We start from the raw sequence: 21,938 nt of genomic DNA on the forward strand, positions 1-21,938 counted from the left end.
GCAGTCCTCGACAGCAATATTTATATTTGGTGCACTGAAAGGGCTAACTTTCCAAAGCTGACCCAAATGATCAGTGAAAGTGTTTTGGAGAAAAACACTAAACAGAAGAATGTAAATGAAAACTGGGAGCTATTGTTTAAGGAGCTTGTTAGATGGGGCATAAGCCACATTGCCTAATTAGCTGAGCTTGCAATGGCCTTCCACTCAACTCGCTGACATTTCTCCATCTGCAAATGTGGTAACTGTTTTAAAACCTAGATCCAATCAATTACAACATGTCAGGGAAGATTCTAGGCATCAATGGTCTGATCATTGGGTTGATGGCGGTAAACAAGAGATTCCCATAAGGCTCCCTCCTCCCTCCCTCTTCCCAAGAGCCACCTCATCCTCTCTCCCCTTTCTGCTCCCGCATCCTCTGCAAATTTTCAAAGACAGATGCCTCGTGACAGCCTTCGCTCTTGAGGAAGTTGCCTAGTGGTCAGGGTTTTGGTCCTTTGGGGTGGAAGGACGCAGCAGATAGTGGGGGAGCCCAGGGCCTCCATGGGCTCTGACCCAGGCCACTCTGAGGGCAACACTTCCTGCCACCTCACTATTGTCCAAAGTTTGCAGTTTGTCACAGGAAGCTCTGAACAGTGTCAGCTCACTGCTTGGCACCTCTTTGCAGCCGGGTATGGCATGGCAGCTCTCTCCTTCTTGGGGTGGCAGCTGTGTCTGTTACGCTGACAGATCCGGGTCAGTGACTTGTCGGTGGGTGGGATCGAACTGGGAACTCAGGAGCTTAGTGCGTGGGCCTCTACAGCATGAACTGAAAGCCACCTAGCTGCTAGCTAAGACTGTAGAAAAGACTCGTTTTATCTCTCCCTCTAAGTAATCCCGGTGCCACTAGCTGGGACGCCCCACCACACCCGGGAGGTGTGTGGGTTACATACTTCCCCTAGCTGAGGAAGCGCATCCGGAGCTTCGGAGAGTTCCCAGCTGTAATCCTGGACAACCCCTGTAACGATGCGGCCTCTGGCGGGACACTGCTGAGAGTATCAATTCAGGGCAAATTGCTTGGAGCAGGGCAGTCACAGCCCGAGGCTGGGTGCCCTTTACTATTAAAGCACGTCACAGCAGCCATGCCGGGAGAACTTTGGTTTTACCCCACTGGCCAATCGGACGTCATACAAGCAATTCCCTCAGCTATTCCAGTTCCCTTCTATCACCACCAGCCCCGCTCCTTATGGGGATGAATGGTTATGAAAACCGATACCCCAGTAAAAGAAAACGGGTTCTGTCAAAGGACCAAGCCCCAAATGCAGGTGAATAGATGAATCAGATCTTACCCACAAATCACGCTCTAGCAAATCCTTCAGCATGTAAAATCTAAAGGTTTATTCATAAAAAGTAAGAAATATGGATGAGAGCTAAAATTGTTAAAGGAATCAGTTACATCCAGTAATGGCAAAGTTCTTGGTTCAGGCTTGTAGCAGTGATGGAATAAACTGCAGGTTCAAATCAAGTCTCTGGAGTCCATCCACAGCTGGGATGGGTCATTCAGTCCTTTGTCTAGAGCTTCAGTTTGTAGCAAAGTCCTCCAGAGGTAGAAGCAGGACTGGAGATGAGGCATCAGCCTTTTATAGTCTCTTGCCATGTGGTCTTTACTTTCTTTGTCGCAAGGACACTCGATCCAGCACGTGGCACAGAAAAACCTTCGAGTTCTGTCCATAGGCAGGTCCCTGCAGACCTTGCTGAGTCACAGGGTGTATCTGCCTTCTGTCAGTGGGTCGATTGTAGATGGTCCTTAGTGGGCCATCAAGGAGGCGAGGCAGAACTGACACCAACTTGTCTGGGGTGTTTCCCGGAAGCAAAGCACAAGTTTGAAATATGGGCAGCATAGAGCCAATATTCATAACGTCAACTACAAAAAATGATAGACATCTAGAGATAGCATCATTATAATCAGTCAATCAGAACCTCCACATAGACCCCTTACACAACAACCTTTCTACAATATTGGCTGCAAATAGAGAACAGTGGCCACGGTGATCTGTACCGTTACAGATTATGTCAGTAACATCACAGGAGGTGACACGGCATCAGTGAGACTGGGGGTTTGGCTACACTTGCAGGTGTACAGTGCTGGGAGTTAAAGCTGTCTTCGTACAGCTGTGTAGGGAAAGCGCTGCAGTGTGGCCACATTTGCAGCATTTGCAGTGGTGTTGGGAGTGGTGCATTATGGGCAGCTATCCCACAGAGCACCTCTTCCCATTCTGGTGCCATGGGTTGTGGGAAGGGTGCAGAGGGTGTGGATCATTCTGGTTCCTCTCCCAATGCCCTGTGATGCATCGCTTCACATCCCAGCAATCCCTGTTTTTCCGTCCATGTTTGGCGCCATCTTGCATCTTTCAACGTTTTCTGTGCAGCGCAATTCTGTGTTCCGTTTCGGTCTGCGGAAAGTGGAACCTGAACTGCTGAGGAGTTTGCTGACGAGTCTCGCCAGCACATCACATTTGGCAGTTGAGCTATTCCTTAAGATCCAAAGTGACAGTGAGGAGTGCAACAATGATAGCGAGTCGCATAACGCGTACGACACAAAATTGCTTGTAACATTCAGAGACATGCTCAGCACCATGGAACGCCACTTTTGGGCTCAAGAAACAAGCACTGAGTGGTAGGATCACATTGTCATGGAAGTCTGGGATAATGAGCAGTGGCTGCAGAACTTTCGGATGAGAAAAGCCACTTTCATGGGACTGTGTGAGGAGCTCACCCCCACCCTGCAGCACAAGGACACAAGATTGAGATCTGCCCTGCCGGTGGACAGGGGCGGCTCTACAGTTTTGGCCGCCCCAAGCAGTCATGCGCGGGAGGTGCCCCGGAGCCGCGGGAGCAGCGGACCTCCCGCGGGCATGACTGCAGAGGGTCCGCTGGTCCCGCGTGGCCCGGCTGGACCCCCCGCGGCTACGGACGGTTCGCGGATCCCGCGGCTCCGCTTGAGCTGCCGCAGTCATGCCTGTGGGAGGTCCAGCCGAGCCGCGGGACGAGCGCTCCCTCCGCAGTCATGCCTGCGGCAGGTCCGGTCGTCCCGGGGCTCCGGTGGACCTCCCGCAGGCATGACTGCGGCAGGTCCGCCGGTGCAGCCTGCCGCCCCCTAGATTTGGCCGCCCTAGGCACCAGCTTGTTTTGCTGGTGCCTAGAGCCGCCCCTGCCGGTGGAGAAGCGGGTGGCTATTGCAATCTGGAAGCTGGCAACTCCTGACAGCTACTGATCTGTCGCAAACCAGTTTGAAGTGGGAAAGTCGACCGTTGGAATCGTGTTGATGCAAGTTTGCAGGGCCATTAATCGCATCCTGCTAAGAAGAACTGTGACTCTGGGGAAATGTGCAGGACATTGTGGATGGCTTTGCACAAATGGGCTTCCCTAACTGTGGAGGGGTGATAGATGGGACCCATATTCCTATTCTGGCACCACCCCACCTAGTATCTGGGTACGTTAATCGGAAGGGGTATTTCTCTATGGTTCTCCAGGCACTTGTGGATCACCGTGGGCATTTCTTTGACATTAACGCAGGCTGGCCCGTAAAGGTACATGATGCACGCATCTTTCGGAACAGTGGCCTGTTCAAGAAGCTGCAGGCCGGGACTTTTTTCCCAGACCAGAGGATCACAGTAGGGGACGTCAAAATGCCCATTGTGATCCTTGGAGACCCCGCTTACCCGTTACTGCCTTGGCTCATGAAACCCTACACAGGGAGCCTTGACAGCAGCAAGGAACGGTTCAACTACAAGCTGAGCCAGTGCCGAATGACTGTAGAGTGTGCTTTTGGCCATTTAAAGGGGTGCTGGTGATCTCTGTATGGGAATCTGGACTTGGGGGAAAGCAGCATCCCTGCGGTTATATCCGTGTGCTGTACCCTTCATAATATTTATGAAGGGAAGGGTGAAAGATTCAATCAGGCATGGACCTCCAAGGTTCAAGTCCTGGAGGCTGAATTTGCACAGCCAGAGAGCAGGGCTACTAGAGAGGCCCAGCACAGGGCTGCAAGGATTAGAGATGCCTTGAGGGAGGAATTTGAGGCTGAAAACCAACAGTAATGTTTGGTGCCTTGCACAGGAGTGAAGTGCAGTGGTTACAATGTTAGTGGGAATCTGTGTTTGCTAAGCTGATTTGCAGTGCCTGTGTCTTTCCTGGGCTAAGGTATCTTTGACTTTATGCAATAATAAAGACTGTTTTCAAAGCCAAGAATTCATGTATTGAAAAGAAAATTACTTTATGGAAAGACACACAACTTTTTGGGAATCTGAAAGGGCAGGGGGGTGGGGTGGGGAACTGTACACTCACAGGTTTGAATATGTCCTGGCTGGAGTGCTGTGCAATGACTGCTGCACTCCAGGGTGGCTATACTGCATGGTGATGGGGGTTGAGTGCAGAGGGTAAGGGTCATAGTTCTCAGGGCTGGTTGGTGAACGTACAGGTGTTGGGGGCAGCTGGTGGTGATGAGAACCTCGATGTTGGGGAAGGGGGGTTGGAGCTAATATGGGAGCACAAGGGAAAGAGCTTTGGGACAAGGGGTGCAGGGGGGAACCAGGGGCGGTAGTGCTCTGCCTGCATGGCTACGAGAGCCTGGATAGAGTCCGCTTGGTGTTCCAGGATGCTTATCAGCCGCTCCGTGCTTTGCTTCCTGTGCGCTGCATTTTCCTTGCGGATCCTGCTTTCCCTCTCCTTCCACTTCTGCGCTTTTTGATTCTCTGTGAGAGGTTGGTGCATCACTTCGTGCAGCATGTCGTCTTTGCTTTTTCGCTGTCTCTGCCAGAGGTTTTGCAGTCTCTCAGCCAGTGATAACACGGACAGCCGAGATCTCAAGGTTGCATCTGTAAAGGCAAAATGCAACACTTAACAGAGGCAGCATTGTTTATACCAGACAGAGTAATTCCCCTGCACTTAAGGAGGGCACATACAGTCTTCACAATAACGTAATTTTCCCATCCCAAAGAGAGCGCACATAACCCACGGGAGCCCCGAAAGGGTGAGTAAGGGGGACTAATTGTTTCAGGGCTGTACTGTCCTCTGGGTTTCCGTGCCTTGGGGAGAGCCAACAACTGCAGAGGGCACCTACACTGAACACTATCCCAACATTTTCCACAGGAGTGTATCCTGGAAGATATCTCGCTGCTGCGGGTCACCTGGGAAGAGCGGGAGGGTCTTCTACTGCAATGTGGATTCCGCCCTGGCCCCTATGCAGCTTGCCTGTGTGCAGCAATGATCCCCCCACCCCTTGCGGACGCGTTAGCCTGACTGGGACAAGGACCACAGTGGCTCTCCCAATAAACATGCACAAGCGCATTGCCCACGCTCTGGATGAGACTTTTGATGAGATTACTGAGGCCGATTACCGCAACGTGATAGACCACATCAGTGCGCTATTCTGCATCTAGGCATGCATGCATGCAGCCCTAACCCCCCTCCTCTCCCGAAAAATTTCCATCCTGAAAATAAAAGCCGCTTACTGGGAACCTGCTCCTCTGTTTGTCCTCCACCAAGTACCGGGTGCTGCGACTGGCTACCTTCCTCTTGGCTTGAGAAGAACTCCTGGCTGCATGCCTCCTGGGACTCCGGGGTGTCTCCCCCCACCCCAGTACCCTCACTCTCGCTTTCCCCCTCCTCCCCCTGCTCTGAAGTGTCCATCGTGGTTGTCGGATTGGCGGTGGGGTCACCCCCAAGTATTGTGTCCAGCTCCTTGTAAAATCGGCAGGTCATGGGGGCAGAGCCGGAGCGGCGGTTTCCATTGTGGGCTTTGCAGTAGGCACTCCGCAGCTCCTTCACTTTAACCCTGCACTGCAGCGCATCCCGGTCATGGCCCCTTTCCAGCATGGCCCTTGATATCTGCCCAAAGGTTTCGTAATTCCTACGGCTGGAGCACAGCTGGGCCTGCACAGCTTCCTCCCCACAAACACTGATGAGGTCCAGCAACTCGCCATTCTCCATGCTGGGGCTCATTTGCCACGTGGAGGCATGGTCACCTGGAAAGATTCACTGATTGCACTCCACACCTGGCTGAGCAAACAGGAAGGGGATTTTTTTAAATTCCCGGGGCATTAAAGGGTGGGTCTGACAGCTGGTCACCTGAGGCCAGGGCAGTAGAGTTCGAACTGATGAGCAGAGTAGCTAGAACAGGCACTCTGGGATAGTGCTGAATACTTCTGAAGGCCAATAACAGCGCTTTTGGTGGCCACAGTGGCGGGGCAGCACTGCATCAGCAGCGCTATAGTCTTTATTCCTCTTGTAGAAGTGGAGTACAGCCAGTGCTGTAGCCAGGGAGATACAGCGCTGTATATGCCTTGGAAGTGTGGACGGTGAGTGAGTTACAGCGCTGTAAAGCCAACACCAGTGCTGCAACTCTCAAGTGTAGCCAAGCCCAAAGACTAGATGCCTTTCTGGAATGTGTTTGCCCCAAAAGTAGCTATTGTGTCATACAGGAGGCCTGTGATATGCAGGGGGTCAGATTAGATGCTCTAATGGTCTCTTCTGACCATAAAGTTGACTAATTTCTGAAAAACTGAGTGTAGCACTGGGAGCAGCGTCTGATGTTTTCCTGTCTAGCCGGCTTGCTGCCTAGAACGAACGCTCCTTGAGTGGGGTGATCCCCAGGGAGTAGCTCAAACCTCCAAAGTGCCTGGCCAGGGGCAGGACATTGGCACAGCAAGGGAGGGGTGTGGCAGTGACATCACAAAGGCCTTTTGCAGGCCCTCAGACTATTGGTCAAAGGTGGTGGGGAGGTGGTGACCTCACAGAGAGATGCTGACATCAACCAGGCAGGACAGGGGCAAGGGGCCAGGGAAACCTCAGAGACCCCTGTGGCTTTGCTTCAGCAAGTCTCCTTCTTCAGGTCTCTCTTTGAGGACTGAGAGAGTATTTGGGTTCAGGTACGTGAGCGCCGGGAGGAACCTCTTTTGAGTTTTCCCCTTCCCTTTTCCTGATTTTACTAGAAAACAGCCGTCCCTGTTTAGAAGGTAAGAGCCTCCTCGAGGTTTGAAACCTGTTCAGTCTGATCCATCTGGTGACAGTTGAATTCTACGCATGGAAAACACGAGCTTAAGGAGGCCAAATTTTATTCTGCACCTGGGATTTTGTCCCTTAGAATCACTGGGGACATTAGGGTTTGTCCTTTTTGTTTAATCTTTTCCTTCATCCCTCCCTCCCTCCTTTCTCTATGTCTCGTGCTTCTTTTGTCCTTTCACCTGTTCCCCTCCCAACACCAGAAGGTAGGTAGGTAGGTAGGTAGGGGTGTGTGTGTGTGTGTGTGTGTGTGTGTGTGTGTGTGTGTGTGTGTGTGTGTGTGTGTGTGTGTTTTGCAGGGGAGTGCTCGGCAGCTCCCACTGTGGGTGGTCCACCCAAAAATGTGCGGCTGAAATAGTGCTCGGGCAGTGATCCCCACCGGTGACCTGGACCATCCTTTGGGCTCTCTGGTGAGAACCCTCAGCCTCCCGTCCTCAGTCTCTACCCTGATTGGCTGAGCAGGGGGTTATTGACAGGGAGGAGACTCAGGTCCTTGTTCTCTTTTAAGACCAAGGAAATAAGTCATAACCAGTCATATGTTTGAATTTTGCTGCTTCTCTGCATTAATGGTCTCTGAGCAGGTCATGATTCTAACATTGCAGTTCTCCTCAAATACTTGCTGAATAATTACTGTGCACTGTTGGTCTGGAGCTCATCTGAGAGCACTTTATTCAGGTCATTCAATGGATGAAATTCAAGATCCGATGGTTAGTTTGAAAATCAGGGGTCTTGGGTCCTGTTCCCAGCTCTGCCACTGGCCGGCTGTGTGACCTAAGACAAGTCAATTCTCCTGTCTCAGCCTGAGCTTCTCCCTCTTCAAGTAGGGATAATAATGATCCGCTCCTACCTACCTTACGGTATGTGGAGGCAGGGCTGGCTCTAGGTTTTTTGCCTCCCCAAGCAAAAAAAAATTTGTCTGCCCTCCCATCCCCCTGCTGCCCGCGCCCTGGGCTCTCCCCTCCCCACACCTGCACCCCCTGCCTCCCCAGCTCTGGGCCGCCCACCACTTTCACTCCCCTGCCAACCCCGCCCTGGGCTCTCCCCCACCCACAGCCTGTGCTGCCCCAGCTCTCGACTCTCCCCTTCGCCCCTACCAGGGCTCCCCACCCATACGCCCCTGCTGCCCCAGCCCTGGGCTCCTCCCCGCACTTGCACCTACTTCCACCCCAGCCCTGGGTCACTGGTAACTTGCTCCCAGGTTAATAAAATAGAAAAAAGAGAGGATTGAATGTGTAACAGGGAGTTTGGTAAATCTTGGTTATTTTATTTTTTCAACAGGCTCCTGTCCACCTCCAGTAGAATTTTCAGTCCCAATGGCAACTTACTTACCAAATGTAATACAAACTAGTCCATGCCTCCCAAGTGGATGTGGTTCTTGTTCTTCTGCACATTGTAGCCTGTGGAGGCCAAGGACCTGCAAATGTGTCTTCATGGGCCTTTGTTTCATTGATGAAAACATAAACTAGACTCTTAGAGGATTGGAACTGATTTCAGCTGGGGGACATATTTGCTAGATTTTTATGCATTTGCACAGGAAAATGTTGAGTGTTTCCATTCATCCCTAGTCAGTGGAGCTCCTGAACATAATGGAAATGGATATGCAATTACTTTTTGTTGAAGGACCAGGCTTTTAAGGGGGCATTTGGATTTGAACCAAGGCCCGTTTGATCTGCAGTCAAACATTCTACCACTGAGCTATACCCCCTAACAATTACATTGGCAAGTCAGTGATCTCAAGGATCTTGAAACCTGAGAGTGGAGTTCGTTTCTTCCACACCAGTGTTGCTGTCTGTGCATCCCGGAGCTATAGGGTGATTGGGAAAGGCCCACAACTAGCTTGTCAGTATCAACAAAGGAGCAGCCGACATCAGGACCAATGAGACGTGCTGGTGGCCCATCAGGAAGAATCCACACTCCCAGAGACTTCTCGGCGAGGGCACGGTACACAATGGGGGCTACCTACCCGCCACATCCCAGCAAGGGTCTTTCTAGTCCCACTTCAGTGTTACCCAATTTCTAATAAGTCTTTGGCCCAGATTCCCTCCCTGAGCGGCACCATCACATACCTGGGCCCCCTGCTAGTGTTAAATCTGCCTTGAGCTGGGACCCAGCTTGGCAAAGAGCCTGCAGCCCCCTCTGTGCGTGGGAGTGAGAGCAGCCCTGGCACTGGGCAGGGCATCCCTGAGGGAATGAACCCAATGTGCCCGTGAGGCCCTGATCCAGAACCTCTGCCAGGCAGCTTGTGCTGCTCGGGCGTCTCTAGTCTCCGGCGAGGATTCAAAGCTTCTCTGCTCCAGGGGAACCCCTGGGGGAGGGGGGCAGGGCTCCTGCAGGATAAATCTTCCTGCTGGCAGAGCTCCGGTCCCCTCCTCATGGGCACAGGGCATTGCACACGGCACCCACCACATGCACACACCCCTTTGTGGGGAGAATCAGCTCTGGGATATTGGGGTCAAACCCTTCCCACCTCCTCCCTGCAAACCTTCTCCTGGCTTCAGTGAGGGAATGGGGGCGTGAGGGGCTAGTGCGGTAACAGCAGCAGCGTGGCCGTGGGGCTCGGCCGGTGGCTGGGGCCAGTCGCCTGAGCATGAACCCAGCCGACCCCAGGAGATGGACCCGGGTCACCAGCCCAACCCACCACGCGGCTGCTGCCGCTGCCCCATTAGTGCGTGAGCTCCCACAGACCACGCTGGGGAGAGCCCCCAGCTGCAGGGGAGACGCCCCTGAGTGCCTGGCAGGGCCCAGCTCCTGGCTGACCTGCACTGCTGGGGGCCAGGGGGCTGGGTGACAGGGGGGAGTTGGCTCTGGGGTCAGACTGTCACTTCCCCCCCTGCCAAGCCAACAGGATCACAGCAAACGAAACCAGCTCGGCCAGCAGGAGAAGAGTTCAGTCCAGGGCCTGGTGCATTCTGGGAGCAGGGGCGGTGCAGAGAAAGGGCAGATATGGGGCAGCTCTGAACACTCCACGCAGAACTGCCTGTCCTGTCCCGCAGCCCCTGTTACAGGGGGCTTTTCGCCATAGTTGTAATCAGGCCAATAAATTGAAACAAACCCCTGTTAAATCATTGCTCAGCCCGAGTCCTTCACCCACATTCCTTAGGGCATTGGGTGTTTCATTTCCTGCCTCAATTTCACACAAAGACACAATTTCCTTTGCACAGATCCATGAACAGCAAAACCTCCCTGTGTCTCTGGTCTGAGCCAGGGCGTTCGATTCCAGTGAACCCTTCTCTCCTGCAAAGCGATGGTCAGACAGAGGGGACATGGCCACCTTCACCTCTGACAGTGAGATATTGGCTCGGCTCTTTCTTTCTGCTGCTGTTGTTAGTCCATGAAACATCAAGGGTGGAATGCAAGGCTCAGTTCATGCCCCAGAGAAATCCTGCCACCTGCTATTGGAACGATGTGCTGGAGAGTTGAATGGGAAAGGGACTGTCTGAATTGTCAGAGTGGGGAATGAACAACAATCTACAGCAATGTCATTCACACAAACACACTCTCATCCTGCTACAGCCGGAGGGGAAATGGGCAGGAATTGTTGCTGTTCACCCAAGGAGACACTTACACTGATGCGCAGCCGTGAGTGTGCTGGGGAAGCTGGTCTGCGCAAACAATTTGAAGTGACAATTCAGTGAGAACAGAATCATCATGCAATGACACAGGTATACATCAAGTAGATGTGACCGAGTGGTTAAAGTGATGGACTAGAAATCCTTTGGGGTCTCACCGCACAGGTTCAAATCCTGCCAACTACACAAGTACTGCGCTGTTGTTACTATTACTGTAGACTTAGTGTCTGAGCATCCAGAGTACAAACTGGAACCAGATCTACTTTCACTCTCTCTACACTTAAATCGCTGCTGTGGCACTGCTATAGCACTATGGAGTAGATAGTGACTGGAGGGATTTTCCATCCATGTAATAGCTACATGGACAGAACAGTTCCTCCTTTTCTTTAGCACTATCTAACCAGGGCTTAGGTCACCTTAACTGTGTGTGTGTGGGGTGGGGTGCTTCACACCCTGAGAGACGTCGCTCTGCCAGTTCAGTGCCCAGCGTACACCAGCCCTTAGATCCCTCTTGGTATTTCAATGCAGGCACTGACCTGTGAGAAGAAAACATCAGCTCACAAACACAGAGACTGAATTCCCCACATTTAATCTCGCTGCACTTTCCAGAAAGTCACAAAATTCAATTCATTCTTGCTAGGACAGAGAAAAAATAAGTGACGCTAAGTTTTTGGCTTGATTAAATAAAATTAAGTGTTTAATTAATATAGTAAAAATATGTCCTGATTCTTCTAACTAACACCACAGCATGAAATAGGAACAGAGACAAAGCTTGTCAGTGATGACTAATTTCACAAATGATCTTCCCATTATTAATTTCCACGCTGCCCCCATTTGAGGTCTGGGCATCGCCAGTGCCATTGCTCTGCATTCACCTTCCCCTTAGAATTGTTCTCGGACATTCGACGTCCTCTGCAGCATGAGGCTCGGGTCACTTGCTGGAGGATTCCCTGCACCATGAAGTCTTTAAGCCACGATTTGAGGACTTCAATAACTCAGACGTAGGTCAGGGGTTTGTTACAGGAGTGGATGGGTGAGATTCTGTGGCCTGCATTGTGCAGGAGGTCAGACTAGATGATCATAATGGTCCCTTCTGACCTTAAGTCTATGAATCTATGAATCTATTCCCAAATTTGGAAAATTGTGCAGTTCAGAATGTGAATAGTGACGTCGTCTCCTTCCTGCACCTGCTCTACATTGCTCCACAGCAGCTTCTCCACCTGCAGTGTCACCCCAGCACTGCAGTGCAGCCGCCCAGGGTTCAGCAGGGGCCCCTGGCAAGGACCGTGGGTGCAGCTAACAGCCCAGTGTGCCTGGCAGTGAGGCAGCTGTAAAAAAGCAAACCCCCGTTCTAGAAGTACAGAGACTGAATTCCTCAACTTTAACATCATGACCCCCTGTAGAAAGCCACACGTGTCAGTTGTATTTTCACAGGGAGATGCAAAAATCAAGTGACACCAATTTTTAAGTTGAGTAAATAAAGTTGAGGAGATAGTTATTAACCTCCCAAAAATACACTAAAGATCCCTCAACATACCACCTGAAGGTGAAATATGAACAGAGACAAACCTTGTCAGCAAAGGCTCATTTCCCAAACGATCCTCAAAATGTTACTAATTCCCACCCTCCTCCACAGGAGCTCTGTGCAGTGTAACTGTTCTGCAGGCAGCTTCCCATTCAATGCTGTTGTGGGACATTCCCAGGCCTGGAAATGTACCAACAACAGAATTTGAAGATCAAACCTGGCTCCCCGCAGCAGGCGGGATTTGAGTGTTTTGTCCCTGTCACTTAGTCTGTGTCAATAGTACAGATGCCATGGGCAGGACTCCAGGCTCTGCTTGAGGGATCCTGGCACAGGGGCTGGGGGGGAGAGAAAGGATGGTAGATTCTGACCTGTGCTCTGTACAGGAGGTAATAAGTGAAGGGGGCATTTTTACTACTCCCTTCCTCAGTGTCCCCAGGGCTGCAATTCTACATTCCAGGGGCAAATGAGGTGGTGATGCCACTTGGTTAATGAAAACCAGTGCTCCAGGTGAGGCTTGAACTCACAACCTCAGCATAGCTCCTTCCAGCACTGCCCTATAAGTACTGTGCGCTAACCAATTGTGCCACTGGAGCACCTGTTAATTGTGATTCTCCAAGACCCCTAAGCTGATAAAGCCAAGGAGTGACCCCAAAACAGTCTCAGTGGAGTTGAGAGCAGGTAGCGACAAGTGTTGTACTCGGTGGTGTCGTGGAAAAATTGACCACGCCTTTGATTTTGGGTCAGACACACTGAGGCACTTTTATTATAGTACAAGCATGCATGCAGGAGAGGGTTAAAACTCCCTCTGCCTGTTACAAATTTTACCAAGCTTATAAAGTTTAAAACCGCAAATTAGCATTTACTTAAAATACCCTTATTTGGGAGTATCAGTTGTGACATTTGCAAGCTACTTCCGTTTTTTCATACATGGTGTTTCCTTTTATTGTTTCTGGGCAGTTTTCGTTGGTAGTCTGCCTGCCTGTAAGACCCTCCTTTGCGGTTGCATTGGATAAGGCTCAGCATTCTAGCTGAGCTTCCTCAGTTCCCTTTCTCTGGTTTCTTCATCACCCCCCCCCTCATGCCCCTGATATAGACAGACAAGAATTGCAGAAGTTAACCTTTGTTCTATATAGCAATTGGGTTTTGCTAACAGACCTGGGCCTGAAAGGCAGGGGTTAGGATGCAGTTTGCTTCTGACCCGATGGGTGGGGTCTGGATCTTAATTGTTAATAACGCCTTATTGTTTACCAAATTGCCCAATACAACTACTTCCAATAGAGTTGCACAGCAAGCCCTCCCAACTACATGTGCGCCCACCCACGTGCGGCTACATTGTACAAGACTCTTTATTAATTTTCCATTGCTAATATGCTGTTATACTAGGCCATGTTTCACAATTATCAGTAGGCGTTGGTTCCCCTTTTCTATAGGCCTCTTTAATTACGCCATATCATACTATTACAAATTTTCCACTTGGTCTATAGTAGCCTACTGTTACTTATGCTAAGCCAACTTAATGCTAGGCCTATTGCTTATGCCAAGCCAAGCCAACTCACTTGGGCCTGCGAGACAGAGTCTTGGGGTCTTGTGCATGGGTTATAAGGAGGGTTTAGAAAATCCCCAACAACCCCCTCCTTTTGATGCATTTTGCATCAACTTCCTCAATGTGAATATTCAAAAAGGTTGGGAAGCAAGGGTTGTTATGTGGCCGTTATCTTCCCAACAAATATGATCATGGTCAATAACAATTTCTCCAGGGTTAAGCTTTCAGACGGACTGGAGTTGAGGGGGTTCTAAGGACCATAATGTCCATAGATTACCTAGTTCTATCCAGAGACCCTGTCTTATTTTCTTGGTACCGATTAAGAACCAGTTAGGGCCCTGGGGTGGTTTAACTGGTTCACCACCTTTTCTGTAGTTCCAAAAGCAAGCTCAGCTGTCATAATATAATAGATATTCTGGTTTCCCTTTATCCAAGTCTAGTTCCTCTTTCTGGGGCCCTGACCACATCTTCCTGCCCCCACATGCCCTTTGTACAGAAAAACCACTGTTCCATTTTGGGAACTTTCCACTGTGACTCCTTTTACCTTTTGACACACAGGAGCAACTTTCTATCACTCTTTCATCACTCTGTCCCCTCCTCTCTTTTCCTTATACACAGAGACAAGTTGAACCAAAGTTTAACACAGTCTGAAGACAAACTTATCCAAAGTCTAGGTCCAAGAGCCTAGTCAAAGTCTTAAGCCCACCGTATTTTCCCTCTTTTCCTGCTTATCCGTATACACATTCATCACTGCTCCTGACTTCCTTTCTTTCCAACTGTTGCCATAAAGTTCATTAACAATTATTAGCTTCATTCGCTCTTATGCATTAAATCTAGCAGGTTTAGGACTGGGCAAGTAATAATAAATGCATCCATTACAAAGGCAACAATAACATAAAAGCAATAACATTTCTATGGCAATAAAGCAATGGGGTTGGGATTACTAAATGGTTACAAAACACAAAACATCATATTTAGTACACAAAATAGAAATCCTATAGGCTATATTAAAAGCATTATTTTTTAATTTGATATATATTCTGAACTATGTGAATTTGCCATTGAAGTTTAGAAATTTTTGTGCTACTGGTAAGACTGCAAACAAATTCTGGAACCAGTCAGGTACTAGGGTAGTCCAATTAAAGGGTATCTAAGCCTAAAGGGCTGGTTGTAAAATTTCTTTTAGGCCAATTTAATATATGTCTGTCTGCAGCAGTGGTGAGATCAAATGTATGTTTTGTAAATAGTGGTCTCTACAAGCACACAACTATCATTAGCTTAAAGAAGCAGGTGTCCTGTCAGGATAGTTTCTTGTTCTATATTCTTCTAACAAAACTGTGAGAACTTCTCCTGGCTTCAGTTTACATACACACTGAAGCTGTGGGGTTCTAATGGGAGAGCATCCATTGGTTACCTATCCCAATCCAAATATTGATATTTCAGGAGCACTAACTATGAATTGGCTAGGCATATCAGGTGGCTTAATTTCCCAAATGTCTTGGTGAATTACCCAATCTCATATGCATCCTTCCCACGGGCCTGGCAGGATTCGGTATGTGGAAGCTCACACTTTCTTTAACTGGTCCATATGCTTGGAAGGAGTACTGTGAATGCACACACTTTTGCCCAGAGAATTTCCAATTATGCTTCCATGACCACAGGTCAGATGGTACTCCTGAGATGTCTGTAAGGGCCGTGGGCCAAGCCTGGTGCTCAAGATCACTCTGAATGGCCATTAGCTGGTCACTCAGGAAATCCCAAACATGCCAGATCCCACTGCAATTCCTTTCCAGCATCAGTGATATTTAATACCACCTCTTAATACCTTTTGGGTCATAGAACTAAGGGCTGAAATAACGTGCAATCCACCCATTCCTGCCTACACCTGCGTTAACTGCGCCCCAGTAATAAGACTGGGTATACTTTTCCAGTTGGTCCAATTTACCTTCAGGCTGTTGGGTTTCACAAATACTTGGATAAATAGCGGCAATTTGAAAGTGAGTTAACGGTAAAGTAAACCTGATAGTCCCTAACGTGGCATTAAGTATAATTTATTTGAATCCCTCTGGGTCTCTTTTCTATAGGGGCTATACCACAGCTATTGGTTATATACGTGGACAACTTCCTGCGATGCCTCTGGGTTTGTAGTACGAGAGGGAGAATACTATAATAAGGTACAGGTGATGTTATCTGCTACAGGAATGGCCTCTAGGCAGGAAAACAGACAAGTTCTGTGGATATATGTTTGGTTATTTACCAAATAGGTAACCAAATAGCAAAGGGGACCCTTTCATGAGTATCATGGCAGATTCCAGAAACTTGCATTTAATCTACCTATCATAAACGCATCTATTTCAAAGATTGTTTCCTTACACAATTTGGCTAGTTTGTCTGCAAGTTTCCCTTTTCCCATTCCACTGCCCCTACACTCTGAGGGTGGTGAGCACAATGTAAATGCTGCTCAATGTGGAGAGTCTTACAGACTTGCTGCATGTCCTGACCCATAAAGTGGATACCTCGGTTACTGTTTATAGAAACAGGGAGACCGAATCATGAATAAAAATCCCTAAACAATTTCTTTGCTACTGTGATGGAGGCAGCCTCTGCACAAGGCAAGGCTCCAATCCATCCAGAGACTATACAGACACATATTCATATGAGCAACCGTTTGGCATGTTGATAAAGTCAATCCAGATATTCACAGACAGGCCCCACAGAGTGGGGTGAGCTGCCGGTTAGTCCGGACTGGCTTACCACTATTGTGTACTACTAGTGTCGTGACACCAGTGCAATCATCCCTCCTTTGCTCACGTGGGCCAAACCATGGGTCACATGAGCAAAGCAAGGCAACAAAGTCTTGGGCGCTACCGAGCGACCATCCAGCTGCTCCATCAGCCCCATCCCACCCTAAGTTCATTAAGGAGGAGAGTTTGAGGAACACTACAAGTTTCATTTTCAGGTAGTTTTGGCTAGCTTCCGCAAGCTATTCTTCGAGATTTCGTAGTCTTAATTCACTTAGCTGTCCGGCAGTGAGGCAGCAAGGGAGAGGTTGCTAGCACTATCACCTTGCTTGCTTGGAGGCTTTATTATGTCCTCAGGTGGAAAGGTTGTGTTCTTAGTAAGATTCAAAGGCTCAGTGGGTTTGTCAGCAGACAAAGGAAAAGTTGCCACATCTTTACCCTGTCCTTTACTCCTGTTGTCTAGAAGGAGCAACAACGCCAGAAGGAAAGATAGACCGCTCATCAGTTGGAGAGTCATTACAGTGAGAAACATGGGCAGGTAGTCAGTTCTCGGCACTTCACAGCAGTGTTGGTAATTAACAGGATTTGATAAGAGTCTTTCAGAATGAAGCCAGAGTAGTTTCTCACTGGTGGACTTCCATGTAGATTCAGCCTTCTAGTTTCAGCAAGCAGCAGAGCTATTGTATATAAAAAGACCTAACACATTTCATTAGTCTCTTGCAATAATTAAGCATTGTGTTATTTAACAAATGAATGTCCATCTGAGCCAAAGCCATCAGGGCACTGTCAATAGTTGCATTAGGTGTCCTGGTACAAATTTTAGAAAAGCTTAATCTGGCCTTTCAATTGGGAGTGGCCTTCAAAAGGCATGTGACCATACTAGATCTGTGAAGCTTCACATAACTTGTTACAATGTGTCCAGTATATTAAGTTCACAATCACTGTTGCTATTTGTTACCAAAACAGATTTAAAATCTCTTACCAAAATTTTATAACACATTACATTACCTTAAGAATCAAATATTAAATACCAAAATTAACACTAGTTTCTTTTTGTTTGTTTTTACAACCCCAAAACAACACCAATTTATTATAAAACAAAGATTGTACCCACCATACGTGTTTTTAACAAAATTGACTATCTTTTACAGTCAAATGATTTTTACTTATATAACCTCTTGCCTGGATTATTCACAGACAGTCTTATTGCTTAATTTCCTCCAATAACTACAGAGTTAATTTTTAACTTTCCTTCTTTTAACTTCCTCAAACTGCGGTTGCCTGCTTGTATGGGCCCGATCCTTTTTTCTTGCTAAAATTTTTCTTTTCATGGGCACAGGCATTGTTTCACTACCAATTTAGCAAGGAGGGCGGGCTTTTGACTTAACCCCCCCATCTATCTATTTACATACACACATCACATTTTGATGCATATTATTTATTAATAACATTTTTATATGTCTAGACTTAATACAATCCTTCTCTGAGCCGGTGACAACCCCTCAGCACTGAAAACAACAGCATGAACAGCACAGTAAAATTTTTCTCTCGGTCTAGTTTGAGAGAGGGTTTACTACACTTTGGGAAGTGGTCCTGCTGGGTTTAGACAAATTTCAGCCAGTTGGGCAGCCCCAATGTGCCCAACCTGGTTGGCATGATCGGCTCACAATGCCCACAGGGAGGGAGAGACTTTAACCAGCTGTTCCTGTTGCAACGAGGAAGGGCTGGGGTCAGTCTGCTCCTTCAGAGTGTCCTTCTGAAAACCTGCCAGGACCTCATTGTGAGCGGGATCAGACACATCCAGATACACACCATTTGGGGTACAACAGATTGCACAATTTAATTCACAAAGCAAATCTTTTGATATTTCTTCCCTCGGGGCCAGTGGAGGCCGGGCAACAGCTCCTGCCTACTTTCTAGGACCATAATATGAGTATATATACGTGGCAGGAGTGCCATTCTCTGGCATGGGAATCTACCTAGATTCCTTTTGCCCCCATTACGGATACCGGGCAGACAATTACAACCTAGCTGACAGGCATCCCCAAAGGGCTAACTATAAAACACTTAACAGACATGCTAGCACAGTGGACAAAACATACAACAAAACACATCACACCCCTTTGCCTCTCTCACCAGCAGTCAGGGTGTAACGCTCAATTATTTCAGCATTCACTGGCACATCTACGGGCTGTTAGCTTCAATTACTGACAGCTAGTTTTACGGCCCCTCCACTGTCTGCCTATTGCTGACGGGAGCCTTGGCCAACCTTAGTCTCTAGGACCACCTCCGGGTTACTCACTTCCCAGGGTTCATAGCGACTTCTACCTCGGGGTTCTAACCCCAAACCTATAACCGACACAAAACAACCTTCACAATACAGGCATGGCGTTGACAAGGAGTGCACCCCTGAGGTGTACAATCCCGTCAAGGTCAAAACTTCCCTTCAGGGGAAATTGCAGTTTTGGATCATTTCTGGTATACCAATTCCATTTTTCTAAATATTTACACGTCGACGACCTATAATGTACGTACATATAAGCAGCAGGCGTGCCTTGGGGTGGGACCGGCAGGACTTTCGATCCTTTGGCCCCCATGCTCACCACAGCACACTTCACTCAAGCCAATCACACCAGGATGCTAACTCGGGGGTTACCACAGTTCTACACTAATGGCCCAACTCGGCCTGCCCTTTTTTCATGGCAGGAACACAAGGGAGCAGGTTCCCAGGCATTTTCCCTCTAGCAAACCTGCAGGAAGGCGGACAAGGGGGGGCGGGCTGACAGAACAACCCGTGGTCCCCGTACGTCTCTCTCCAGCCCTGGGCACCAGCCTGCAAGCCAACGGTGCTGCAGTAGCTTTTGAGCTGACGGTACGGTTTCCTGGGGCTTCCCTCCTCTCCGAGGAAGGGAAGGGAGCTTATGGCTCCGGGGGGAACAAAGAGGGACTCTGTGGCCTTTTACAAGGCAGTGCTCAAAGGGCGGTCACAGGGCCATGGGGATATGGAGGGGTAAGGGACACAGGATAGGGAACAACACAAGCACCCTGACTGGTTAGCCACTTACCAAAGCCTGCCAGTCAGGGAAGCTTTTCAATCTCTCTTCAAGCGGGTTGTGGAGCTTGCTTTCCACAACCAACAACACTCCGGCTGCTCGGCCTTATACACACACACAGGCCGCACGGCCTCACACACACAGGCACGTTTCCTGGCACAGCTCGCCAGGGCGGAAACTACCCCTGGTCCCTCCCAACCTAGTGGCTCCGGGACGCCGAACGCCCAGCTCTAATAGGCGATCAGTTTTCTCCGGACCCAAAGAGCGTGGTCCGAGGGGCTGCCGGCACACCTCTTGCCTTGCCTTGAGACTGACTGTAGCTCAGCCTACAGATCAGCCTAACCTTGCCTTGCCTTGAGACTGACTGTAGCTCAGCCTACAGATCAGCCTAACCTTGCCTTGCCTTGAGACTGACTGTAGCTCAGCCTACAGATCAGCCTAAATTCCCATTCCCTCCCAAACCCCAGCTCGAGTCTATTAAGGCCTTAGCAAGGGCCTCAGGTGCGTCTGACCATGTCCCAAGGTTGGATCCAGCTTATGACTTACCCCAGCCAGAGCCTACGGACCAGTTCTCCTCCAAGCCCCTAGCAGCAGAGATTTCAAAAGGTCTCTTACCTCTCAGATGGGCCCTGGGGTTGGAAGGGAACTGCCCGCGGTCCTCTGATCCAGGGATGTCATCTGTGGATCCCGGACGAGCCCCCAAATTGTCGTGGAAAAATTGACCACGCCTTTGATTTTGGGTCAGACACACTGAGGCACTTTTATTATAGTACAAGCATGCATGCAGGGAGAGGGTTAAAACTCCCCTCTGCCTGTTACAAATTTTACCAAGCTTATAAAGTTTAAAACCGCAAATTAGCATTTACTTAAAATACCCTTATTTGGGAGTATCAGTTGTGACATTTGCAAGCTACTTCCGTTTTTTTCATACATGGTGTTTCCTTTTATTGTTTCTGGGCAGTTTTCGTTGGTAGTCTGCCTGCCTGTAAGACCCCTCCTTTGCGGTTGCATTGGATAAGGCTCAGCATTCTAGCTGAGCTGTCCTCAGTTCCCCTTTCTCTGGTTTCTTCATCACCCCCCCCCCACATGCCCCTGATATAGACAGACAAGAATTGCAGAAGTTAACCTTTGTTCTATATAGCAATTGGGTTTTGCTAACAGACCTGGGCCTGAAAGGCAGGGGTTAGGATGCAGTTTGCTTCTGACCCTATGGGTGGGGGTCTGGATCTTAATTGTTAATAACGCCTTATTGTTTACCAAATTGCCCAATACAACTACTTCCAATAGAGTTGCACAGCAAGCCCCCTCCCAACTACATGTGCGCCCACCTACGTGCGGCTACATTGTACAAGACTCTTTATTAATTTTCCATTGCTAATATGCTGTTATACTAGGCCATGTTTCACAATTATCAGTAGGCGTTGGTTCCCCTTTTCTATAGGCCTCTTTAATTACGCCATATCATACTATTACAAATTTTCCACTTGGTCTATAGTAGCCTACTGTTACTTATGCTAAGCCAACTTAATGCTAGGCCTATTGCTTATGCCAAGCCAAGCCAACTCACTTGGGCCTGCGAGACAGAGTCTTGGGGTCTTGTGCATGGGTTATAAGGAGGGTTTAGAAAATCCCCAACAGTGGGGTGGATTCTTCTTAAGGGTTCCAGGCACATTTGACCCTTTTGTTCTTCCCTGTGTAATAACAGAGCTGGTTAAGACTCAATGGAGAGTCTTGCTGCAGACCAACAGATCTGAAGTCACTGATAACCAGCTCTAAGCATTAGTCCTGCTTTGGGACAGTGTCTCTCATGCAAGAAACTGCCCAATCTGCACTAGCAGTGAGGCTCCCTCACTAACAGCTGAAATCGGGGAGAGCTGTGTGAAGTGCAGGGACCCAGGGGTGCCTGAACAGGGGAGAACAACACCCCAGGGCTTTTAAAAATGGGAGGGCTCTGCCTTGCCACTTTGTAATGACCGTAAGGGCGGGGGAGGGGGGAGGGGCATAGAGCAGTGAGCGGGAAATGGGGTCTTGGGGTAAGTGGCTGGGTTGGTGTGGGGCCGCGGGGAGACGGGGTGGGGCAGGGGTGTGGCGTTGAGTGGAAGGGATGGGGCTACTGTTCGGGCTCTGGTGGCTGCTACTTTTAGGGAGCCTGTTCCGCTCCTGGTGGGACCACAAGATGTCCCAGAGCAGAGAGGGTGGCCAGCAGAGCGGTGACAGGGTGGAACGGCAAGTGGCCGGCAATGTGGCCAGACAGCGGAGGGAGAAAGGGCTTTCCCAGGAGGTGAGAGGTGAACTCTGGGTTGTCACTGACCCAGGACAGCAGCTGTGGGTGAGGTGCAGTGAAGGGAGGGGCACATCCAAAGATCTTCTGGTGTCTGGATTTAGGAGCCCGAGGCAAAAGGCCACTGCCCAGCACACTGTGGGTGGGTGTTTTGCTCATAGTGTTGTGTTATGAATCCTGATTGTGGT

General features: G+C 49.2%; 1 protein-coding gene and 2 non-coding genes across 3 annotated transcripts in view; 1 reads left to right on the forward strand and 2 right to left on the reverse strand.

Moving 5' to 3' along the window:
* LOC120375429 (zinc finger protein 551-like) overlaps positions 1–21,938 on the forward strand; it is a gene marked incomplete at both ends in the record, with an annotated part of 536,130 nt that overhangs the window by 5,711 nt on the left and 508,481 nt on the right. The window lies entirely within an intron of this gene.
* On the reverse strand, positions 8,672–8,743 carry TRNAC-GCA. Its single transcript has one exon. It is a non-coding gene; the product is annotated as a tRNA-Cys (tRNA).
* Positions 12,632–12,725, reverse strand: TRNAI-UAU. Its single transcript has 2 exons — positions 12,688–12,725; positions 12,632–12,667 (listed from the first exon to the last, which is right to left on the reverse strand). It is a non-coding gene; the product is annotated as a tRNA-Ile (tRNA).

This window comes from Mauremys reevesii, linkage group 12 (assembly GCF_016161935.1).
Source record: "Mauremys reevesii isolate NIE-2019 linkage group 12, ASM1616193v1, whole genome shotgun sequence".
NCBI lineage: Eukaryota > Metazoa > Chordata > Testudines > Geoemydidae > Mauremys > Mauremys reevesii.